This window comes from Peromyscus maniculatus, chromosome X (genome assembly GCF_049852395.1).
Source record: "Peromyscus maniculatus bairdii isolate BWxNUB_F1_BW_parent chromosome X, HU_Pman_BW_mat_3.1, whole genome shotgun sequence".
In the NCBI taxonomy this organism is placed as follows: Eukaryota; Metazoa; Chordata; class Mammalia; order Rodentia; family Cricetidae; genus Peromyscus; species Peromyscus maniculatus.
In genome coordinates, this window is record NC_134875.1 from 132288054 (window position 1) to 132312738 (window position 24685).

Sequence of the window (24685 nt, forward strand, 5' to 3'; positions counted from 1 at the left end):
GCAGAAGAAAAGGCAGAAAGATTTTTAAAGCCAGAGGTGGTAGATGACTCCAAGGAAACAGTGTCTTCCAGATATAACAGGACTGATACACATATGAACTCAAAAAGATTGTGACCGCATGCATGCCTCATACCTGCATAAATTCAAATCAGACAAAACCCTAGAACAGAGAAATGGAAATGGGCACAAAGTTCTACCCATAACCAAGAAGCTATTTACAACACCTTTCACAATAGCCATAAGTAATATAAAATATCTTTGGGTGACTCTAACCAAGCAAATGAAAGACCTGTATGACAAGAACTTCAAGTCTTTGAAGAAAGAAATTGGAGAAGATATCAGAAGATGGAAATATCTCCCATGCTCATGGATCAATAGGATTAACATAGTAAAAATAGCCATTCTACCAAAAGCAATCTACAGATCAAATGCAATCCCCATTAAAATTCCAATGCAATTCTTTACAGACTTTGAAAGGACAATATTCAACTTCATATGGAAAAACAAAGTAATCCAAGATAGCTAAAACAATCCTGTGCAATAAAAGAATTGCCAGAGGTATCACCATCCCTGATTTCAAGCTCTGCCACAGAGCTATAGTAATACAAACCACAAGATATTGGCATAAAAATAGACAGGCAGATCAATGTATTTGAATTGAAGACACAGACATAAATCCACACACCTATGGACACCTGATTTTTGAGAAAGAAGCCAGAAATACAAAATGGAAAAAAACAAACAAACAGAAAGCTTCTTCAATGAATGGTGCTGGTCTAACTAGATGTCAGCATGTAGTAGAATGTTAATAGATTCGTATCTATCACTCTTCACAAAACTCAAGTCTAAATGGATCAGAGACCTCAACATACAACCAGGTACACTGAAACCTAATAAAGGAGAAAGTGGAGAATAGCCTTGAATTCATTGGCACAGGAGATGACTTCCTGAATAGAACAGCAATAGCCTAGGCACTAAGAACAATACTCAATAAATGGGACCTTGTGAAACAGAAAAGCTTCTGTAGGGCAAAGGACACTATCAATAGGACAAAATGGCAGCCTACAGAATGAGAAAAGATTTTCACAAACTCCACATCTAACAGAGGGCCAATATCCAACATATATAAAGAATTCAAGAAACTAGACATCAACAAATAATCCAGTTTTAAAATGGGGTACAGATCTAAACAGAGAATTCTCAACCAAAGAATCTCAAATGGCTGAGAAATACTTAAAGAAATGTTCAACATCCTTAGCCATCAGAGAAATGCAAATCAAAACTACTTTGAGATTCCATCTTATAGGTTCAGAATGGCTAAGATAAAAAATGTAAGTGACAGTTCATGCTGGCGAGGATGTGGAACAAGGAGAATACTCCTTCATTGCTGGTGGGAGTGCAAACTTGTGTAGCCACTATGGAAATCAATATGGCAGTTCCTCAGAAAATTGGTAATTGATCTACCTTAAGACTCAGCTATAGTTCTCTTGGGCATATACCCAAAGGAAGCTCCATCCTACCACAAGGACACTCGCTCAACCATGTTCATTGCAGTTTTATTCACAATAGCCAGAAACTGGAAACAATCTAGATATCCCTCAACTGAAGAATGGATTTTTAAAATGTGGCACATTTATACAATGGAGTATTACTCAGCTGTTTAAGAAAAAAAAAAGGTCATGAAATTTTTAGGGAAATGGATGGAACTAGAAAAAATCATCCTGAGTGAGATAGCCCAGACACAGAAAGACAAACATGCTATGTACTCACTTAAAGTGGGCATTTACCTGTTAAGTAAAGGATAATCATGCTACAACCCACGGACCAAAGAGGCTAGATAACAAGGAGGGCTCAAAGGGGGATGCAAAGATCTCCTTGGAAAAGGGAAATACAATAGATTTTGCGGGTGGACTGGGGACAAGTGGGGATGAGAACAGGTGGGATCAGGTTGGGGGTGGGAAAGACAGAGAGAGAGTACTGGAAGAGAAGACTGGAATTGGGGGGCATTGGGGCAATGTAGAAACCTAGTGCAGTAGAAACTCCCTGGAATCTATAAGAGTGACCCTAAAGAAGTCTCCTAGTATCTATGAACCAAAGGCTGAGGGGCCCCCAACTGGATCAGGCCCCCTGAACGGGTGAGACAGTCATTTGGCTTGATCTGTTTGGGAGGCAGCTGTGCATTGGTGCCAGGTCCTGGGCTCGTTGCATGAGTTGGCTGTTTGAATCCTGGGACTTATGCAGGGACACTTGGCTCGGTCTGGGAGGGGGGAATGGACCTGCCTGGACTGAGTCTACCAGGTCAACCCCGGTCCTCGGGGGAGACCTTGATCTGGAGGAGGTGGGAATGGGGGGTGAGCTGGGGGGAGGGGTGGGCGAGAGGGGGAGAACAGGGGATTCTGTGGCTATTATGTTGAACTGAATGGTGTTGTAAAATAATAATAATAATAATAATTAAAAAACCAAAAAAAAAGAACCTGAACATAAAAATGATCACATTAAGCACAATAAAATCCAGCAGTCCCAGTCAAAAAAAAAAAAAAAAAAAAAAAAAAAGAAGTCTCCTAGTAATGGGGGATATGGAGCCCAAACTGGCCAGCTTCTATAACCAAGTAAGTCTCCTAGCAGTTGGACTGGGACATCAACCCAAGAACAAAACCTTTGACCCACAATCTACCCTGCTTGCAAGATGTGCTGGGGTAATGGTGGTGCAGAACTTGTGGGAGTGGCCAACCAGTGACTGGTCTATCTTGAGGCCCATGCCATGAGAGGGAGTCCATGCCTGACACTGCCTGGATGGCCAGGAACCAGAGGCAGAGCATCCCAGAGACTCAGGATAGAATCAAACATGACTTGCAAAATAAACATAGTCAATTAAGTGATTCCTAATAATATTCTGCTCTACTCATAGATTGGTGCCTAGCCTAACTGTCATCAGAAGGTGTTATCTAGCAACTGATGGGAACAGATGTAGAGACCCACAGCCAAACATTAGGCATTGCCAGGGGAACCCTGAAAAGAGAGAGAGGAAGGATTGTAAGAGCCAGAGAGGTAGAGGATGCCATGGAAACATGGCCCACAGAATCAAGAAAGTGGGACTCATAGAAGTTCACAGAGACTTAAGTGACAAACACGGACTCTGTATGGGTCTGAGCTAGGTCATCTGCATTTACCTTATGGTTGCATAGCTTGGCATTCTTGTGGAACTCCTAACAGTGGAAGCTGGGGGCTGTTTCTGACTCTTTTGCCTGCTCTTGGGATCTTTTCTCTCCTACTGGGTTGCCTTGTCCAGCCTTGATATGAGGGTTTGTGCCTAGTCTTGTTTTGACTTGTTAGGCCCTGTTCAGTGGATATCCTTGGGAGGCCTGCTCTTTTTTTTAATGGGAAATGGAGAAGGGGTGGATTTAGGGGAGAGGGGAGATAGGGAGAGGGACTAGGAGAAATGGAGGGAAGGGAAACTGCATTAGGAATGTAATATATGGGAGAAGAATAAAAGAAAACAAGAAGCTATTTACATTTGCTAGCTTCTTAGAGAGGGAAAATCAGTTTTCTTCAATGGAGTGATACTAGGATATAAACCACACTCCAAGGTATACCTCATGCTCAGGAGTAGTTGGCTAACAAAAAGTGACTCGTGTGTGTGTGTGTGTGTGTGTGTGTGTGTGTGTGTGTGTGTGTGTGTTTTTGTCACTTTAGTTGGGGTTTTCTTTTAGAGAGAAAACGAACATGAAATTGGGTGGGCAGATAGTGAAGAAGGATCTGGGAAGAGTTGGGGGAGAGGAAAGAATATGATCAAAATAAATTGTATGAGACAAAGAACCTCCAAAGACGCCACTGAGATTGTTTCCTGTTAGTCTTCTACTGCTGGGCATGGGGCCTGCCCTTTAAGAGAGACTCCATTGGATAAAATGAACTTTTCATTTGCAAATGGTTATAGATGGGTGCATGTGCCCACTTCTGTCAGCATTGGGACCCCATATGCAGGCCCTGGGAAGGTGGGGAGGAACTTGAAGGAGTTGGGACGGGGGAAATATAGCTGTAATATACTGCATCAAAAAAATACATTTTCAATAAAATGAAAATAGGAAAAATTGCATGAAAAATTAATTAAAATCAATAATTTTAATTACAAAAAGATAAATACATACTTTATAATAATTGAAACAAAACAATGTTTTCATAGTTCCTAGAATTTAAACTTGTACTAACCTGTCAGCTTACTCTTTATGTTGCTACCAATTAATTCATTTCAACTGAGATAATAAAATTGCAATTGGAAAAAAACAGTTGGTAGAAGGAGAAAATAGATAGTAATAGCATAATAGTAGGATATTTCAGTAGCCCATCTTCCATAATGGACAGAACAAATAGACAGAAAATCAGTAAGGACAGTAGTCACTTGAACAGCTACAAACCAATTAGACAAAACAGATGTACACAGAGCACTCCAGACCCCTAACTAGTAGACTGTACATTCTTCTCTAGTGCATGCAGAGCACTGTCCAGGAAGCTTAGGTCATAAAGCAAGTCTTAAGAAAGTCAAGAAGAGCTAAATCTTGCCAAGCGTCATATCTGACTACTGTAATATAAAACTAGAAATCAATAGCAAAAAAGAAATGTGGAAAACCCATAACTGCTAAATTTAGCAGCACATTCTTAAAAAATAGATGGGTTGAAGAAGTCACAAGATAAATTAGAAACTATCTAGAGACAAACGAAGACATACACAACACATCAAAATATGGCTTGTCATTTGTTTTATTGATCTTGACAATTTTGATTGGAGTAAGATGAAATTATGGCTTGTATCAAAAGCAACAGTTACTGCTCCATTAAAAGGAACTCAAAGAAACTAAAGTCAAAGTTAGTATAAGGATTCAACACTTAGTGTACTTACAGCATTTAAAATAAAGATTAGGGCAGAAATAAATACAATCAATACAAATCAGTGGAAAAAGATAATCAAAACTGAATTGTTCTTGAAAATGTTAACAAAATTGTGACATCTTAGCTAGGCTGAAAGAAAAAGAGAGAAAAGTGAAAAATCAAAAAGACAACACTTGTAAACTCCATTTATGAGGCTACTATTAGCCTAATACGAAAGCTAGGTACACGTACTTAACAGAACATTACAGTCTAACATTTCTGATTGAATATAGATGTAAAAAATCTCCCCAACACTAACAAATTGAATTTAAAAACATATGAAAGCATCAACATACTATGTATGACCAAGTAGGATTTACCCCTCCACATAAGGGTATTTTCTCTACAAATAAATTCTTGACCCACTAATTTATTCCCCCACCCATTCTGGGACTCCAATATTGCAAAAAAGAAGCATTTGTCCAAATTAAACAAATTAGACAAAGATTTGTTCCTTGGTGTTGTCAGATTTTTCAACAAATAATGACATAGAGACTTCTTTTTAATTATGAAAGCTTGCCTATAACTTAGGATTGTTCCTAACTAGCTCCTATAACTCGAATTAACCTGCTTTTATTAATTTATGTTCTACCACTTGGCCTTTTACCTTTCTTTCATTCTGTATGTCCGACTCCCTCCATGTCTCGCTGGCATTTCTTCTGGGCCGGATTGGCTCCTCCTATTTTGTCTCTCGGCCTGGAAGTCCCACCTAGACCTCCTGCCTAGGCATTGGACATTTAGCTTTTCATTACACTAATCACAGCAATACATGTTCACACAGTGTACAAATATCCCACAACACCTTTGTGTGATAGAGAGCATATATGACAGGTCTACAGCTAGTGTCATACTCAATGATAAAAAGATGAAGGCTTGTTCTCTAGACATGGGGCAAGAATAAGCACACACTTGTGATATACCCTCTTCATTATTTGAACTTATTGAGGAATGTATTTGTCTTTTCACTAAGGCTTAAGTATTTTATCTCTTTACATAAAGTCTTGGTTCGATTTCTTCTTTGAAACAGCCTCCTTATATAGCCCAATTTAACCTTGAACTTATCTTGTCACTAGGGCCATCAACAAACTCAAGATCCTCTTGCCTCTGCTTCCCAAGTGTTGGGATTACAGGCTTGTACCACGGTGTCAGGCTCCAAACTGTCTTCATCAAGGGATGATGATATTATCATTTTATTAGTACCAATACTTTACCATTTCAAATTAAATGTAGGCATCATATCCATTTTGTCCCTTTATTTTAGTCCTCTGCTGTAATTTGGTGTTCTTAGGTATTTCTTCAGCATAGGTTGAGGCAATTTAAGACAGGCAGGGCATCTTATAGATATTGCAGTGTAAGAACCCACACATTTGTCCACTCTGCTGTCCTGCCTTTATTCCCAGTGTGGTACAGTTCCTTCAGTGATCACTTCTTTCTGTTTAAAACACTTGCTTCTTTTAAGGTGATTCCAATGGCAATAAATTTTCTTGGTTTAAAAAAAAAGCCTGAGGAAAGAAGTCTTTGTTTTACTTTTCTTCTTTCTCTCTTTTCCTTCTCTTTTGCTAGCTTTCCATTGCTGTGAACAAACACTTGAGAAAATCGACTTCTAAGTAGGAAGGTTTGCTTTGGCTCATGGCTCCAGACATTTCATTCCATAGGTAACTGGGGAGAGGCAGACAGAGCATGATGGCAGGGAGTGTGTGACACAGCAAAGTTGCTGACCTAATTACAGCTAAGACGCAGAGGCAGCATCATAAAAGGGCTTGGCTCTCAGTATCTTCTACAATGGTACATCCCTAATGATGTTTTGATAAGCCCGACCACCTAGAAGTTCCTTCACCTTCCAACAGATCCTCAGGCTGGTAATCTAGCCTTTGGCATATGGGCCTTTCAGGTGACCAAAGGGCCAAACCATAACATAGGCAGACAATTCTTTCAGTGCGTGGAAAATGCCACATCATTTTCTCGTGGTATTTCTGATTTGAAGTAAGAAGTATGCTGTTACTTAAATTGACTTTTCCTCTGCGGGAGATATATTATTTCTTTCTTGCTGATTTTGAAATGCGTTTTTTTTTTTTTGGTCTTTATTTATGCCTTCCACCAAATTCAGGACATTTTCAAGCATTATTTTTCTGAATATTTTTTCAATCTCATACATTCTCTTCTTCCCTTCTGAGTGTCTGATAATACTGATTTTAGATTTTTTATTGTAACATGTGTCTGTATGTTCTGTATTGTTCAGACTGTAATTTTTGTTACTTTAGCTTTGGCTTTGCTAACTTTTTTTCTAATCTCCATTCTCCTATTGTAAGCTTTAAAAAAACTTTCAAAAATTATTCTTTTAATTCTAGCAATTTCTATTAAGTTTTCCTTTGTGTTTTTCTTTTCTTTGCTGAGAATTTTTGTTTCAAAATAGTGATTATTCATAATAGCATTGTGTGGTGCTTGCTGTCAAATAACTATGACACCTATGTCATCCTGGTGTTAGCATCTATTCATCCTCATGTATCATTCTAAGTGAAATGTTCATAGTTCTTGATTTTTAATCAAGATTTTTTTTCAGATGATTTTTAATTTTATCCTGGACAATTTGAAGATTTCACCTCTGGTTTTTATTTACATCTTGCTATTCATTACTTCCATGATTGTAGACATCTTTGTTTGCACACCTAGTCTCTGCAATTGTCAACTGGTCAGGAGGAGAAGGGACATTTCCTTATAATGGCTTGGGCAGGATGCTGACAGACAGATATACCTCATTATAGCTTGTCTGGAATGGTAGTCAGGAATTTACTGGTACACAGACTCTGTAGATACCCACCAACCTGCCAGTTACTGTTGTTTCAAAACTGTAATAGAGGTACACAGTTGTGTTGTTGACTACCACACAAAACCAGATTAGGGAGTACACATGTTTGGGGCAGTGTTCAAATGGAGTAGGACATGTGCTGCTGAAAGGGCTTGGCCTTGAAGGAAATTCTACTTTCTCAATCATTTGTGCAGAGAGAGAAGGCTTATCCTGTCTTAATGTTTTGTTTTTATTTGGTTACTATATACTTGTTGTTTCTGTTTCATGAGCCTCTCTGGCACCTGTACCAAGACATATAAAAAGCAACAGTTCATACCTCAAATCTCATTGCTTATAGGCAAGCCCTTGTTCTCTTATTTTATTGTCTTGTGCTTGCCTCATCTAATTCTTTCAGGGTTTGTAAACATAATGTGAAATGTGTTCACTCAGTTTTGTCTAAAACCAAAAGTTCCATTTACTTTAATGAGGGACATTATGCTATATTCCATCTTAATGTACAGAAGGAGGCTTTGCAGATGCTTCTGTCCCCTGTCACCACTTGCCGCAGCCAGAGTCAACCTCACTGTGTTCTTCAACATCACAGCCCATGGCAAGCCCTTGGGCCACACCTCCTTCGAGCTGGTTGCAGATACATTTCCAAAGACAGTAGAAAACTTTCATGCTCTGGGGGCTGGAGAGAAAGGATTTGGATATAAGGGAATTATATCCTTTCACAGAATTACTCCAGGATTCATGTGTCAAGGTGGTGACTTTACACACCACAATGGCACTAGAAGCAGGTCCATTTACATGGAAAAATTTAAGGATGAGAACTTCATCCTGAAGCATACAGGTCCTGCCATCTTGTTCATAGAAAATTCTGGACTAAATTTCAATGGTCCCCAGTTTTTTTTTATCTACACTTCCCAGACTGAGTGGGTGGATTGAAAACTTGTGATCATTGGTGAAAGAAGGCATGAGCATTATAGAAGCCATGGAGAATTTTGGGTCCAGGAATTGCAAGTTCCACTAGAAGATCACCATTGCCAACCGTGGACAACTCTAATGCTTTTGACTTGCGGGCATCTTACTCACCAGACCATTCCTTCTGTAGCTCAGGAGAGTCAACCCAACCCATTTGCTTGCAATAACCCATAACCTCTGTTCTCACTGAACTTCTTTGGGTTCTGTGGTCTCCTCATTCTCCTCCAAGTCTAGCTGAAATGCAGAGTTAAGTTTATGATTATTAATAAAAATTAAATAAGAAAAATAAAATATAGAAGGGATACCAACATATAAAATACATATTAATTACACAATAACAGTTTTTTGTACACATACATTATTTTAAAGTAATGTACACAATGTGTACCCCAAGTATCATGTCACTAAGAGTTAGTGTTCTTCCCAAGTGACAAACAGAAGATATGAATAGGGATGTGATGGAATACATGCATGGGGGACTCATTCATTTCTCTCTCTCTCTCTCTCTCTCTCTCTCTCTCTCTCTCTCTCTCTTGTTCTTTCAAGGGCTTAAATAGGCATTTTTACTAAATTTGTCTTTAGACAATTTCACATATGTATGCCATGCACACCCTTCCCACAAATCTCTCATGCACACCCTTTCCACAAATCTCTCGCTCATGTGTACGTCTGTTCATTTTGTTTGGTGGCCCACTGAGATTAATCAGAGCTGATTTTTGTGACCATGGATTTGGGGCTATCTGTTAGAGTCTGGGGGGCTCATCAGTGGGTATACAACTAAAGACAATGATTTCTCCTCTCCCAGAATCTCTCATCATCCAATAGTTCAGAGGTAAAAGGGAGGGCTCCATGAACCCCTCCTGCATCCTTGACTGACATTGCTGGGGCCTATGAAGCCCAGTGCAAGTAACAAGAGTTAATGACTGTAAAATATGTATGAAGTCTAGAGATGGCGCTTTGCAGTCTTTCATCCTATCTTCCAGGTCTTCTATACTTCTTTCACTCTCTTCTATCATTTTCTTCACCAATTTTCAACTTGGTGAGGCTCAAGGATATACTGAATCCAGAAGTCCCCCAAACAAACTTTTAGGTTAGAAAAACACCTATAGGACAAAAAGAAAGAGTACATAGCACATGTGAACAACACAGAAAAGTTCAGACAAAGATGTGACCTCCTTATTCTCTCTAAATCTCTATATATGGCAAACCTTTTTACATTTATCCCAATATGATATTCAGTATATATTTGTAGCATATAATGCACTCCAACCGAACACTACTACATCAATTAATTTGGTGTGTGTTTCCTTGTAACTATTACTATAATGGCAAGATATCAGTTCTTGCGGTTTATTTATTTAGTGAGTCTTATTGTGAGAAAATTATTATACTAAAATGAAATAAAGTAGGAAGATAATTAAGAAGGAAACAGTTGTTCCAAATGTGACATCTTTCTGAAGGTCATTAACTGCATGGCAATTATAAAAAGTCAAATATAGGCCTAATTCATGTTCAAGATCTGTTAATGGAACAAGGGAAGGTGGTATAACCTCAGTGGGATTTCCTGGCATCTTCCCAGGAAGAAGAGAGAAAAACTGTTTTCTTTGACCATGTTCTTGAAAACTAGCTGTGATCCTAAGTACACATGGTAGATGTCACTTGAATGCTTTCCACCCTTGCCTCGAAGGTTTATGGGGTAAAAGGAACCATAAGGAACAACTACTTCTTACCAGGGCCATTAAGTGTGTGTAAATGCTCCTTCTGCTGGGCCTTGGCACTTTTTGATTGTCACCAAGGACCGGATACAGTGCTAGGCTGTGGTGCTCTATGAGAGGTTGTTTCATGGCATTGACAACTGCAATGTTCCTTCCTTGTATCTGTACCTTCTTCCATAATGAGGAAGAGTTGACTTCTCCTCAATTGTGGGTTCATCCAAATAATTGCTTTGCACAGGAGAATGAGATAAATATGACAAGCCTTTTTTTTTATCCTTTGCCAGTGCCGCAAGAAAGACAAGAAAGAAAAACATTGATCTCATCTCAGAAAGATGAGACATATGTGCAGCAGAGCTGAATAACCTTGAGCTAAACTCACTTTAGATTTTTAGAAACTCTAGATAAAATGTATACAAAATCCAGTCAAGTCTAGCAGAGTTGTCCTCTTGAGTCCAGTTTAGATCAGCCAATGTTTATGTAACTCTTCAGTTGTATGACAAATAAATATTGCAATTGTGTACCCAGAGGCCTCTGAGTTAATTTGTTATGCATCAACAGTGTAAAAATACAATAGCAGAAGCAGTGAGAATGCTATATTTTGGGTCTGAGATGTCTACCAAAGTCCATGATTAAAGGCTTGGTTCTCCAGGGTCGCATTACTGAGAGGTAATGGACGATTTAGGAAGGAAGGTTTGGTGAAGAGTATTAGATATTAGGTCATATCCTCAAAGAGATTTGTGGAATCCTAGTTTCTTTCTCTTTCATGTCCCAGCCATGAGGTGAATAGTTTTCTTTGTGATACACTCCATGCCATGATATGCTACTTCAATACATACTCCAAAGCAGTGGGGCCAGCCAAACAGATTGAAACATCCCAAACCCTGAACCTGAATCACCTTTCACTGTTGTAAATTAATTAGTTCAGGCATTTTGTCATAGTAATAGAAAACCGACTAACACAAACTCTTTCACAGGGATGTAAAAAACACCTGGGAGATCACTTGTAGTAGTACCCTATGACAATAATGAGGCAAGAAGAATTGCAAATTGATTACTTTCCTATTGGTCAATTCCATTATTATCTAATGTGATATGGATTATAGCTATTGGAAGTGATGGATATTTTCAAAAGTCTATAGAAGCACACACACACACAAATCTATATATAACAAATACATACAGGTATAAGGATATGGTATTGTATTGTACAAGTTACACCTTGTTTTAAAAACAAAAATAAATTCTGCCCTCCGGGGTTCTCCCATTGTGCTGTAAGCCTGTATTTAAGACCTCCTCCCTCCTTCAATAAATGACATTCGGCATTTAAAAAAATATAGATAGATAGATAGATAGATAGATAGATAGATAGATAGATAATTGAATGAATACTGAGAATGTAATCTATGAATACCACAAATGTGATTAATATCATGAGTGTAATTAATGAATATCATGAGTGTAATTTAAAAAATAAAAATAAAAAGAACAAAAATGTATGCCTGGATAGCTCAGTATATCCATTTAAACTGAAATTAAGTAAAAAATTAAATAGTTGTGTGTGTCCCATGTGCCAGGCTCTGTTGACCTGATCCAATCACTGCACTTTGGTTATCGCAGAATGAAAAGGGTCACACACAGTCTTGATTCAATAGTGTGCAGTATTTGGTAAAACAAGAGAAGGCAGCTAACTCAGAAATCCATCCTCATCAGATCATCCTACTCCAAATCGAGAAAGCCAGTCAACACACAGGCTGATGCAGGTGGATCTGCAAAATGCCGAACCCATGATGCAAATGAATAATGAGCAAGCCCCTTCCATAGAGGTATGCATGACTCAGGCGTTCTTAGCAGCTCTGGATTGCTACCAGCCAGGGAGAATTAATTGCATGCTCAGATAGCAATTATTCCTAAACACACTACAGACAGAACTTGGACCTTTTCTCCATCTACTTTCCAGTCTCCTTTAGTGTCCATTCATTTTTTCCAAACAAGCTTATTCACTTATTCCTTTCCCTCTCACGGCTCCTCAGATGGGACACACCGATGGTGCCTTATTCATCTCCAGACATTAGTTATTAAAAGTTCAATCCTGAATCATGACGGCAAGTCTGTGGGGCCTAGACAACTACTTGTAGCCAGGGCTGCTCATGGAGTGCAGAAGTGACCACAAAAGGGGGTGCTTTCTGTCTTCTGCTGCACAGTACCCCCATCCTCTGAACCTGGCAACCTATAATAAGTCTACTGAGTCACCAGCTATCAAAAGCAGCAGCAGGAGAGAGAAAAACATCTCTGCAGACCACAGTGGTGGAATAGAAAGAACAGTGGGCCTCATCTCTGATGATCAGAGTGTGAATTTTGGTCCCGACTCATTCGTCATGGAATAGTAAACCCTGGTTCCTGAAAGTGTGGCAGCATCAGCATCCCACAGAGAATTTCAGGGCCTAGCCAATACCCACTGCATTTTAACATGCATTTTAGCAAGATCCCCAGGTGAAGTGTGAGAAAATCTGACATGGGAAAATTACTGGATATTACTTTTCACATGTGAGTTAATGCACCGAGAGAACTTGGAACATTGCCTAGCACACAACACAGCTATGTAAGTGCTACTAACCACATCACAGTTATGATGTTAGCATGTTCTTTTTATCCTCAACGTTTCTTGTACAAAATTACACACAGCATTTGCCATCTTATGCATTTGAAAGTACAAAGGTCATTGTAGAGTTCATGAATTTTTAGAAAAGGGCATGCCTTTGTGCAGCCATCCTCAACATCCATCTCCATCACTCCTTTCATCTGGTCCTTGAAGACTAGCATCCTATGTTATGGGCCTATGATGGTGACTACTTGAAGTACTCATCACAAGTAAAAACTATACAATACTTATCTTTCTGTGTATGACTAGCTTATTTCATATTATATATAATGTCCTGAAGGTTTATTCATGTTGCAACATACTGCAGCAGTTCCTTCCTTTGAAAACTGAATGATAATCCATTTTCTAGATCACATTTTTCTCATGTACTCATGTTAGTAAATACTGGATGACTTCTATATTTTAGCTATTTTTAATGTGCTACTGTGAATATGGGCATAAAAAGATACCTTTGAGGTTCTGGTTTTAATTATTTCAAATATACACTTGGAAGTAGAATTGCTGGATCATATGGTGTCTGAGTTAGCATTAACTGTTAATTTGACATAGCCTAGATTCACCTAAGGGGAAAAAGTCTCCGCTGAGTACTGGCGTTTATTAGGTTGATCTGTGAGCCTGTAGTGAGAGATTGCCTTACTTGTTAATGAATGTGGGAGGGCCCAGGCCACTGTGGGCAGTACCGTTCCTTGAGCAAATGCTCTTGGACTGTATAAAAAAGCTAGATGAGCCTGGGCAAGCCAGAGAGAAAGCCGGAAAGCAGTGTTCATCCATGGTTCCTGCCTTGATCTCCTGTACTGACTTCTTGAAGTGTTGAACTATAACCTGGAAGTGTAAGCCAAATGAATCCTTTCCTCCCCATATTGCTTTTGATCAGAATTTTTTATCACAGTAACAGCACGAAACTAAACCATATGATAATTATCTTTTTAATTCACTGAGGTATTATTGACATATTGTTTCCTCCAATTTCTCCTACCAATAGTGCACTAGAATTCCAATATCAATACATCATCAACAGAACTTATTTCCTGTTATTGTGTGTGTGATGGTAGACATGCTAATGGGTTTGGCATCTCAGTGCAGTTTCATTTACACTTCTTAATAATTTGTGATGCCCAATATCTTTGAATGTGCTTATTGGCCATTTGTGTGTCTGCTCTGGAGAAATGTCAATCTAACACCTGTGAATTGAAAACATTTTCTCCAATTATTTAGGTTGCCTTTGAGTTTCAATATTTTTTGATACGGAAAACAATTTTAAATTCTCATTAAATCTAGTACTTGTGTGGTTGGCCAAGTGCTTTATAGTTTTAGGTCTTACACATTTAGGGCTTTTGTCCATTTTGAGTTTGATTTTTAGTACAACGTTAGGCAAAGGATCATAGTTTTAAAAATATGTGTATTCATTTTCTAGTATGCTCTGTTGAGAAGATCATCTTTGCTGAATGGATTAAGTACCCTATCAAAACTCATTTGACCATATTGTGTGAATGTTTACTTATAAGATCTCTATTGTACCTAGTCTATATGTCTTATGTATGTATTATGCCAGCATCATACTTTTGATTACTATAGCTTTCTAGTAAGTTTTGAAGTCAGGAAATCGTGGGTCCTCTAGTTTTTTTTTTTTTGCTTTGTAAACCTAACTTTGGATATATGAGATTCCAAATGAATTTTGAGATATTTTTCCATTTCTGAAAAAAAAATGTCATTGAGATTTCACAGGGATTATGTTGGATCTGTAAATCATTTTGGGTAGTATGAATTTATTAATAAGATTTTTTTCAATCCACAAATATGACATCTATATCCATTTACTTTTGTTTATGTGGTTTCAGCATTGATTTTAGTTCTTGTTGTATAATTTTTCACCTCCCTAGTTAATTCCTAAATATTATATGAGGTTATTTTCATAATTTCTCTTTCAGATTGCTCATTATTAGTGTATAGGACATGCAGCTGATTTTTTTGTGCATTAAATATGTTTTCTGCTAGTTTGCTGCATACATTTAGTGGTACTACAAAGGAATTTTGTGTTAGAATTCTCAATGCTTATGCAGATAAGATTACATTATCTGCAAACAGACAATTTTTTCTCTTCCCGAGTTCTGTGACCATGGGTGCTTGCCGCCATGCCCAGATTCTTCCAATTTGCTTAATACAAGCACTTATATCTACAAATTTCCACTTAAACAGTTCTTTTTGCTAACTACTAGAAGTTTTGATATGGTATGTTTTCATTTTATATTTCTCTCTATTTTTTTAGTTTTCCTTATGATTTCTTTCTTGGTCCATTGGTTGTTGAAGACCATTGTTTAATTCTCATAAATTTGTGACTATCTCACTCATACTTCTGATACTAATTCTTAAATTCATACCAGTGTAGTCAGAGAATCTACTGTGTGGTGTGCCTTTTAAAATTCAGACTTAATTTGTTGCCTAATACATAGTCTATCCCAGAAAATACCTCTCCTAGTTTGTAATACACATCATTAACTAAAACAACTTTATAAGGAAAGAGTTTATTTGACTTTTGTGTCCCAGATCATAGCCTATCACTGAGGGGGGTTAAGGCTGAAACCTGCAGATGGGAACTAAAGCAGGGCCATGGAGGGGTGCTACTTGCTAGCTTGCTCCTCGTAGTTTGCTCAGCCTGCTTTCTTATACAACCCAGGACCACTTGCCCAGGGGTGGCACTGCCGACAGTGGGCTGGACCCTCTCACATCAATCATTAATCAAGAAAAAGTCTCATAGACTTGCTTACCAGCCAATCTGATGGAAGTATTTTCTTAATTGAAGTTCCCTCTTCCCAAATAACCCTGGCTGTGTCAAGTTGACCAAAAAGAAAAAAGAGAAAGAAAAGAAAAAAAGAAAAAGAAAAAAGAAAAACAAAAAAACAAAACAAAAACAAAAAAAACACCTAACCAACACAACAACCCATGTATACTTGATGAAAACGCATTTGTTGTTGAGGTGAGTGTTGTGTTCATGTCTGTAGATCTACTTGATTTATTATGGTTTTCAGTTTGTTCTTTCATTCCCCATATTCTATGTGGTTCTATCAATTATTGAAAGTGGGACACTGAAGTATCTAATCTATTATTGTAGTACTATCTATTTCTCTCTTCAATTCTATTGGGTTTTGCTTCATTGGCTTTCATGGTCTTTTATCAGGGCATAAATGCTTATGAATGTTACATATTCTTGCTGTATTGGCTATTTTATTAATGCACTAACCTTATTTGTCTCTTGTAAGTTATTTTGATTTAAACTCTATTTAGTATAGCTACCCTTTTCTGTTTTTATTATTGTTTAATCAGAATATTTTCTCCATTATCCCACTTAAAATTATTTGCGCTTTTGGATTTAAAGTGAATCTGATATGGAAAGTATGTAATTGTGTAATTTAAAAACTCATTCTGAGCTGGATGTGGTAGCTCATGCTTATAATCACAGCATTCAGAAGACCGAAGCAGGACTGCTGGCAGTTCAAAGCTAGTCTGGGCTACATAGTAAGCTTCAGGCCAGCCTGGGCTATTGTGTCTCACAAAACCAAAATAAGCAAATAAATAAAAGGAATACAAATTCATTTTTGCTAATCTCTGCCTTTTGTTTACAGAGTTTGATCTATTTACATTTAAAGTAATTATTGATAAAACAGAGAATTTCTGTTCTTTTACCATTTGCTTTCTGTACACCTTATAGGGCTCTTTATTCTTTTCCCCTGGGTTACTGTGTTACTGTTTTGTGCATTCTTTATTTTTTTTCTTTTTGGAATGCAATGTTTACATTCATTTCGCATGGATTCTATAGATATTTTCTTTGTTGTTATCTTGGGGATGCAAATTTTACATCTTACAATTGTAATGCTCTAACTTGAATTTATACAGCTTATCTTTAGGAACACGTAATATTCTTGTAACTGCTCTGTCCTTTTCCTAGCTTCTTTTGGTTGTTTGATGTCACGAAGTTGCATCTTTATGAATGATGTGTCCCGAAACATAAACAAATAATTCTCTTAAATACAACAGTCTCTTAAACCATCCAGGAAACAACATGCAGAATTATAACTCTGCTAGAATGATATTAGTTTTGAGACTAATAATTTTTAAAGTTATTAATCCCTAAAATCATGAGGAAAACAAAAAGGGAGAGTTATAAACTACTATTAAAACAATACTAGTTTTATAATTGTCCATGTATTGACTTTTATTGTGATTGGTATTTATCCACAGAGTATTAAATTATTGTCTAGACACTAGACTCTAGCATCTTTTCACTTCTACTCCAGCAGTCTGGAGTATATCTTTAAGGGCAAGTCAGATAAACTTCTTCAATATTTGTTTATTTTGGACTGTCCTAATGTCACTTTTTCTTTTTCAGGACAATATTTCTGGACATAGGATTACTAGCTTCCAGGGTCGTTTGTTTTTCCTCTTTGACTCCACAATTTCTGATAGCCAATCTGTTCATCATCTTAATTGATGATCTTTATGCAGCAAGACTGCTTTTTTGACAACTCGTTGCTTTTTAAGAGAGCGTTTATAATGTGTTTTTGTGTGTCTGAGTTTATATTACTTGAAGTCTATTAATCTGAAATGTTTTGTTCATATCTTTCCCTAAATTTGGGACATACTCAGTCATTCTTCAAATATTCACTTTGTATCTCTTCTCTTTCTGGGAATCCCACAATATGTGTGTTAGACTACTTGGTAGTGGTTCATGGGTTTCTTATGCTATTCACTTCAATCTCGTTTCTGTCTGTTTCTCAGATGCAGTGATTTTCATTGTCTTGTCTTCAAGTTTAGTCATTCTTCTGCCTACTCAATTATACCTTTGAATCCCTCTAGTGATTGTTCTGTGTGTGTGTGTATGTGTATGTATGTGTGTGTGTGTGTGTGTGTGTGTGTGTGTGTGTGTGTGTGTGTAATTTTTCAACACAAGGGTTTCTTTTTGTTTGGTCCTTTTTAGATTTTTCTCTTTATTCATATTTCCATGTTGGTCATACATCATTTTCTTGACTTTTGTTATGTTTCCTTTAGTAATTTACCACTTTAAAGATTGTTATGTTAAAGTCTGTCTAGTAGTTTTCCATTTGATCTTTTTCAGGGAAAGTCTTTGTCAACTGGTTTCTTTCCTTTGTATGTCCACACTTCTCTGTTTCATTGTTATACCCTGTGGTTCTTCGGTCAAAAATAGACAGGTGAATCTAATTATGTGGAAATTCTAAAACTCAGATACACTTCTTTTATCAGTAATCACTGTTCTTTATTAATTTTTTATTTCTTTTATTATGATTTCTAGATTATTGTGTGCTGTATCTATGCCAGTTATCAGCCTGTGGTATCAACTCAAGATCCTACTTCTTTTTGGAACCTGCACTTTCTCTGGCCTGCATGGTCACTTTTTTTTAATTTAAGAAATTTTTTTATTTGTTTTACATACCAACCACAGATCCCCTTCCTACCTCTCCTCCTGCTGCCTTCCCCAATAGCCTTCCCCCCCCCTACCTACTCCCATCCCCTCCTCCAAAAGGGTAAAGGCTCCCATTGGGAGTCAGCAAAGCCTAGTACATTCATTCAGTTGAGGCAGGACCAAGCCCCTCCCCCTGAATCAAGACTGAGCAAGGTGTCCCACCATAGGTAAAGGGCTCCAGAAAGCCAGCTCATGCATCAGGAATAGTTCCTGAAACCACTGCCAGGGGCCCCTCACACAGACTAAGCTACACAACTGGCACCCATGTGCAGAGGGCCTAGTCTGGTCCCATGCAGGTTCCACAGCTGTGAGTTCCTTTGAGCTTGGTTTACTTGTCTCTGTAGATTTCCCCATCATAATCTTGAGCCCCCTTCCCCCCCCTGCCACCATTGCTCATATAGTCACTCTTTCCTCTCCTAGAGCTTGGTGACTACCCTAACTGTCATCATAGAGCCTTCATCCAGTAACTGATGGAAGCAGGTGCAGAGATCCACAGCCAAGCACCAGGCTTAGCTCCAGTAGTCCAGTTGAAGAAAGGGAAGAGGGATTCTATGAGCAAGAGGAGTCAAGATCTGTTCTGCAAATGTTGTTGTTCTTTAACCTACTAGTGTTTGCTGTTTGGCTCTCAAAATGAAGATAAAAAGAAAAAAAAAAACCTATGAGGGGAGGTGCCTAATCTTACGGCAACTTGATATGCCATGTTTGGTTGATATCCATGGGAGGCCTGCCCTTTTCTGAAGAGAAATGGAAGAGTGGGTGGGGGATGGTGGGAAACTGTAGTCAGGATGTAGCTTACAAGAGAAGAAAAAAAATAAAAAATCTTTAAAAGGGTATACTGCTTTAAGTCCTGGAAATCACTTCAGCTAGATAAAGAAGGCCTTGTAATAATGCAGTGAGGTACAATGGCTGCATCTCTTTTGTCTGAAGCTACAATGAGTGATTTGGGAATAGATCCCCACTATTCAGAGAAAAGAATTTTCCTTGTCCATCCTGGGCTCTGTAAGCTGTGTACAGGTTATTCCAAGGAAGAACACGCAGCTGCCTCCTACAGAGCCAGGAATGCTGGATGGGTAACTGCTACTCTCCTGAGAGTTTACTTGAGCACAACTGAGTATCCAGATCTTTTTCTGAATACTGTATGCCTTCAACAATTTTCCAAATACATAACATCCAACAGATTTTGCCAGCATATTTGCTGTCTACTTGTAGAGACAGATTCCTGGTGTTCACTATTCTCTCTCCTCATCTTGCTACAATCCTTTTGCTCATTTTTTCGGTGGAGGGTCTCATTATGTAGCCATGGCTGGAAGCTACCCTTTAATTCCCAATCTCTCTTTGTCATCTTCCTGAGTGTTGTGGTCACAGGTGTGCACCACCACACCCAGCTGCAGAATCCCTTTTCTTATTGTTCCATTTTAAGTGTTTGATTTTTAGATTAGTGAATAGCATAATCTATTTTGTGGGTTAAATATACAGTTCTATGAATTTTGAATGTATGTCCTCATCTATGCAGCCATCAAAAACACCTAAATAGAAACATTTCCTTTACAATAAAAATCTTCATGAGGTTCTCCTGTAGACGCCTGCTCCTTGCCTTTACCTTTATCTCCTGGCAACAATTGATCTGTTCTCTATCATTATAGTTTTGTCTGCAGATGATATTGTATAAAATACAACATGGCCTGTGTTGCCTTTTGAGGCTGGATTCTTCTATTCGTTATTTTGGAATTGATTTATTTATCTATAGTAAATTTCTTTATATTACTGAAAAAAGATTCCCCTGTATGGATATACCACAGTTTATTCATTTACCTTTTCCTTTTGAAGGATATTTATATGTTCCCTGTTGCTAGTGATTACAGTGTACAGATGATTCAAACATTAGTGTGTAGGGCTTTTTTTATAGTTTACACCTCCAAGTACTTCATTTTCTTCAGAGATGTTAGAAATGTTATCATTCATGTTTCACTTTCCAAATGTTTACTATGAACATACAGAGGTAAAATCAGCATTTTGTTTCGTTTCTGTACTCTAACCACCCTGGATTCTCATACTTCTTTAGAAATTTTGCTTCATTGTTGAGAGAAAGCATGCTATCTTTTGTTCACAGAGCCAGTTTCATGTCTTTCTTCCTAGCCCGCATGCTTTGTTATGCTGAATTGGCTAAGATTTCTACCATGGTGATCAGCATCAGTCGTAAGCATGGGCATCCATATACTATTTCCAATGTTGTAGGAAAGCATTCCATCTGTCACCATTAAGCATATCATCTATGTTTCCTTAAATGCTCTTTGGCAGGTTGTGAGGAGTTCCCTCTGTTTCTAATTTGTGGAGAGGATTTTGTCAGGAGTGGCTTTTGAAACTTTGTTGAATGAATATGCTGCATCCATTGATATGATCATATGATTTGTTTTCTCTTGACTGCTTGTGTGGTTGGTTGATTGCATTGACTGATGGTTTTGAGTACCAAACCAGGCTTTTCTTTCCAGGTTAAAACCTACTTGGGTTGTATTGTACTCTTTATTTTAATATTACTGGATTAGATTTTCAAATAATTTTTTGAGTATCGGTATGCCATTTTTAAATAAAAGATACTGTTTTGCAGTTGTCTAAATGTACATTCTGCTGCTGTAATAAAATATCTGTAGTTGAGAGATTTGTCAGGAAAGGAAGTTTATTTTGAAGTCTGAAAAAAATCTCACCTCAGATGTCCATATGCAGTGGGGGCACTTATATCATTAGCAAGCATAGAGTAAATGTTCATATCACGTTATAGGAGCATTATGAGACTATAAGAGGCATGTGAGAGAGCATCTATACATGTGGTTGCCTTGTTTAAAAAACAGCTTGATCTCAAAGTAACTGTCTTTGTTAGGGTTTCTATTGCTGTGATAAAACACTATGGCCAAAGCATCTTAAGAATAAAGGGCTTATTTAATCTTACAGCCTGTAGTCCATCATCCAGGGAAGTCAGAACAGGAACCTAAAGGCAGGAGCAGAAGCAGATGCCTTGGAAGAGCACTGGTTACTGGTTTGTTTGCTCTTGGCTTGCTCAGATGCTTTTTTATATCGTCTAGGACCACCTGCCCCGAGGTGTTACCACCCCTAGTGGGCAGGTTCCACCCACATCTATCAATAATTAAGAAAATGCATTACATACTTGCCTACAGGCAAATCTTATGGAGATATTTTCTCAGTTGAGAGTCCCTCTTCCCAAGTGACTCTAGCTTGTGTCAAGTTGACATGAAACCACACATCACAGGGACCTCCCCCAGTCCTGTTAAAGAGCTATTAATGCATCCCTACTGTGGTGCACCCATGACCTAGTTACTTCCCACTAAATACTATCTCTTAAGGTTTCACCATCTTGGAATACCAATGCATCAGAGATTTAACTCCCAGCCCACGATCATTTAAAGGACAAATCATATCTAGACCATCGAGGTACTTTTCTATTCTTATGCTTCCTTTTTCTGGTTTTCTATCAGAGTAATGTTGGCTGTACAGAATCAGGTTGGAAGTGTTCCATATTCTCCTATATTCCAGAAGAGACTGTGTGAAATTGATGTTATTTCTTGCTTTAAGTGGTTGATATGATTGTGCAGAGACTTCATCTGGAGCTGGGATTTCTATTTTGAAAAGGTTTTCACTATGAGCTTAAGTAATCAAATGATCAGTTTTACCTTAGTAAGTTTAGGCCACTTTTGGTTTGCAAGTATTGATCTATATCATCTATGTCTCCACATTTATGTGGGCAGTTATTCACAGCCTTTCTGTTATTATCTTCTTCATGCCAGGGAGATGTGTAGCTTTATGGTATAATTTGATTTCTTTTTCTTTGTTTGTTTGTTTTGTTTTTTCGAGACAAGGTTTCTCTGTGTTGTTTTGGTGCCTGTCGTGGAACTCACTCTGTAGACCAGGCTGGCCTCAGACTCACAGAGATCCTCCTGTCTCTGCCTCCTGAGTGCTGGGATTAAAGGTGTGCACCACCACGGCCCGGCTAATTTGATTTCTCATAGAAATTTGAATCACCATGTTTAACTTCTCTGCCAATATTCTCAGAAGTTTATAAATTTCATAAATCAAGGACAGTTCAAATTTTTTTCTGTTGCTTTTTCTATTTTGTTGGCTTCATTTTGAGTGTTTTCTTCTTTCTGATTGGACTGCTATAAGTTTATCTTTTTTTTTTAAGGTTCTTAATGAGTAAGCTCAGATTATTAATTTAGACCTTCCTGTTTAATGTAAATTTTTAATACTACAGCTTTTCTTGAAACATCCTTTATTTATATTCCAGAGATTTTGAATAATGATTTTTCATCTGCACTTAGTTGATTTTTTTATAGTTTTCCTTATGGTTTCTTTCCTGACCAACAGATTGTTTATGATTATCTGTTTAACATTCATGTGTTTGGATATTTTGTTTTTATCTTTGTGTTATTGAGTTATAGAACATACTTTGTACAAATACAAATTCTTCAGATTAGACTATTGTTTTTTGTTTGTTTGTTTGGTTGGTTTTTCGAGATAGGGTTTCTCTGTGTAGCTTTGGAGCCTGTTCTGGAACTCACGTTGTAGACCAACTGGCCTCACACTCACAGAGATCCGCCTGCCTTCGCCTCCTGAGTGCTGGAATTAAAGGTGTGTGCCACCACTGCCCAGCAGACTGTATTTTTTTTTAATTAAAAAATATTTTATGTATGTCGGTGTTTTGTCTAAATGTATGTCTATACCCCACATTCATGTCTTGTGCCCAGTGATTCTAGAGAAGGTTATCAGATCCCCTGGAAATGCAATTACAAATGGTTGTGAACTATCATGTGGGTGCTGAGAATTGAACTGGATCCTTGGAAGAAAACAGTGCTCTTAACTGCTGATCTACCTCTCTAGCCACATGGCTTAGGCAGTTTTTGCTTCATGTCATTTAGTCTTTTATTCTTAAGCACAAATGCATTTAATTGTGCTTCCTCCGTTATTGATTCTTTCATCATTGCATAGTCTTGGTCTCTGGTGACTTTCTGTTCTGAGGTCTATCTGATATTAGTATATCCATCTCAGCTTTCCTCTGATTGTTACATCTATTTTCTATATTTTTATTATCATCATCATCATCATCATTGTAGATTTTCTTCTTAGGATAGGGTCTCACCATATAGCCCATGATGACCTGTAACTCAGTCTTTAGCCCAGGCTGCCTTTACATTCTTGGAACTCTTACTGCTTCAGCCTCCCAAGTGCTGAGATTACAGGTGTGGGTACCATAACTGACTTATGGTTTTATTTTTAAAGTAGGTATATCCAAATCACTACATCACTGTGCTACAGGAGGAGAATTTTGTGTAAATGTCATCTGCTTTAATTGTTCTATAAATTATGTCCTGACAATCTATATTTTGATTGATATATTTAGATTATTTGATTAATGTAATTAGTGATATGTTTTTATTTATATTTTTCATTATTTTATGTTTGCTCTATTTGTCATCACCATTTATTTAAGCCTGACTTCTTCTTTTGGTAGTTTGGGTAATGTTTGAGTACATTTTAATTAACCAATCTGTTGACTGATGTCTGTGCACAATTTTGGTTGGGTGATCTAGGTATTAGAATATACATATTACCCCTTCCAGTGTACTTAGAATAAATATTTGACCAATTCTAATAGTTTTTAGGAATTTATTATTACAAAGGGATCTTAACTCTCTCCTATTTGTGTCCAATAAATATTCCCTCATAAAATTTTATAAGCTTTCTTTCAATCATTGAACTTTTTTTTCAAAATTCAAGAAATGAAGAATAGTTGATTTTGTTTACTGAATTTTTTTTATTTATGACAGGATTCTACTATGTTTCTGTGAGACTAATTGTAAACTACTGGACTGATGTAATCCCTCTACATCAACCTCCTGAATAGCACCTAGCATTACTCAGAAAACATACATTTTCATGAGAGTAAATATGTACTGTTATCATTTCTGGTACTCTTCCTTTTGGCGATCTTTCTGTTTGGGAAAATTCTTTTAACAATTGTTTAAGAAAAGGAATTTTGGCAACAAAATTTTTCTTCACCTGAGAATATCTTTAATACTATTAGTAAATATAAGGATTAATTTGCCACCCCCTTAGCACTTGAAATATTTCCTTTA

The 24685-nt window shown here is 37.5% G+C and overlaps 1 pseudogene; it reads left to right on the forward strand.

Annotated features, from left to right (window-relative positions):
• The window catches only part of LOC121825622 (peptidyl-prolyl cis-trans isomerase A-like), a 64287-nt pseudogene extending 55513 nt beyond the window's left edge, over positions 1 to 8774 (forward strand).
• The last annotated feature ends 15911 nt before the right edge of the window (positions 8775 to 24685 follow it).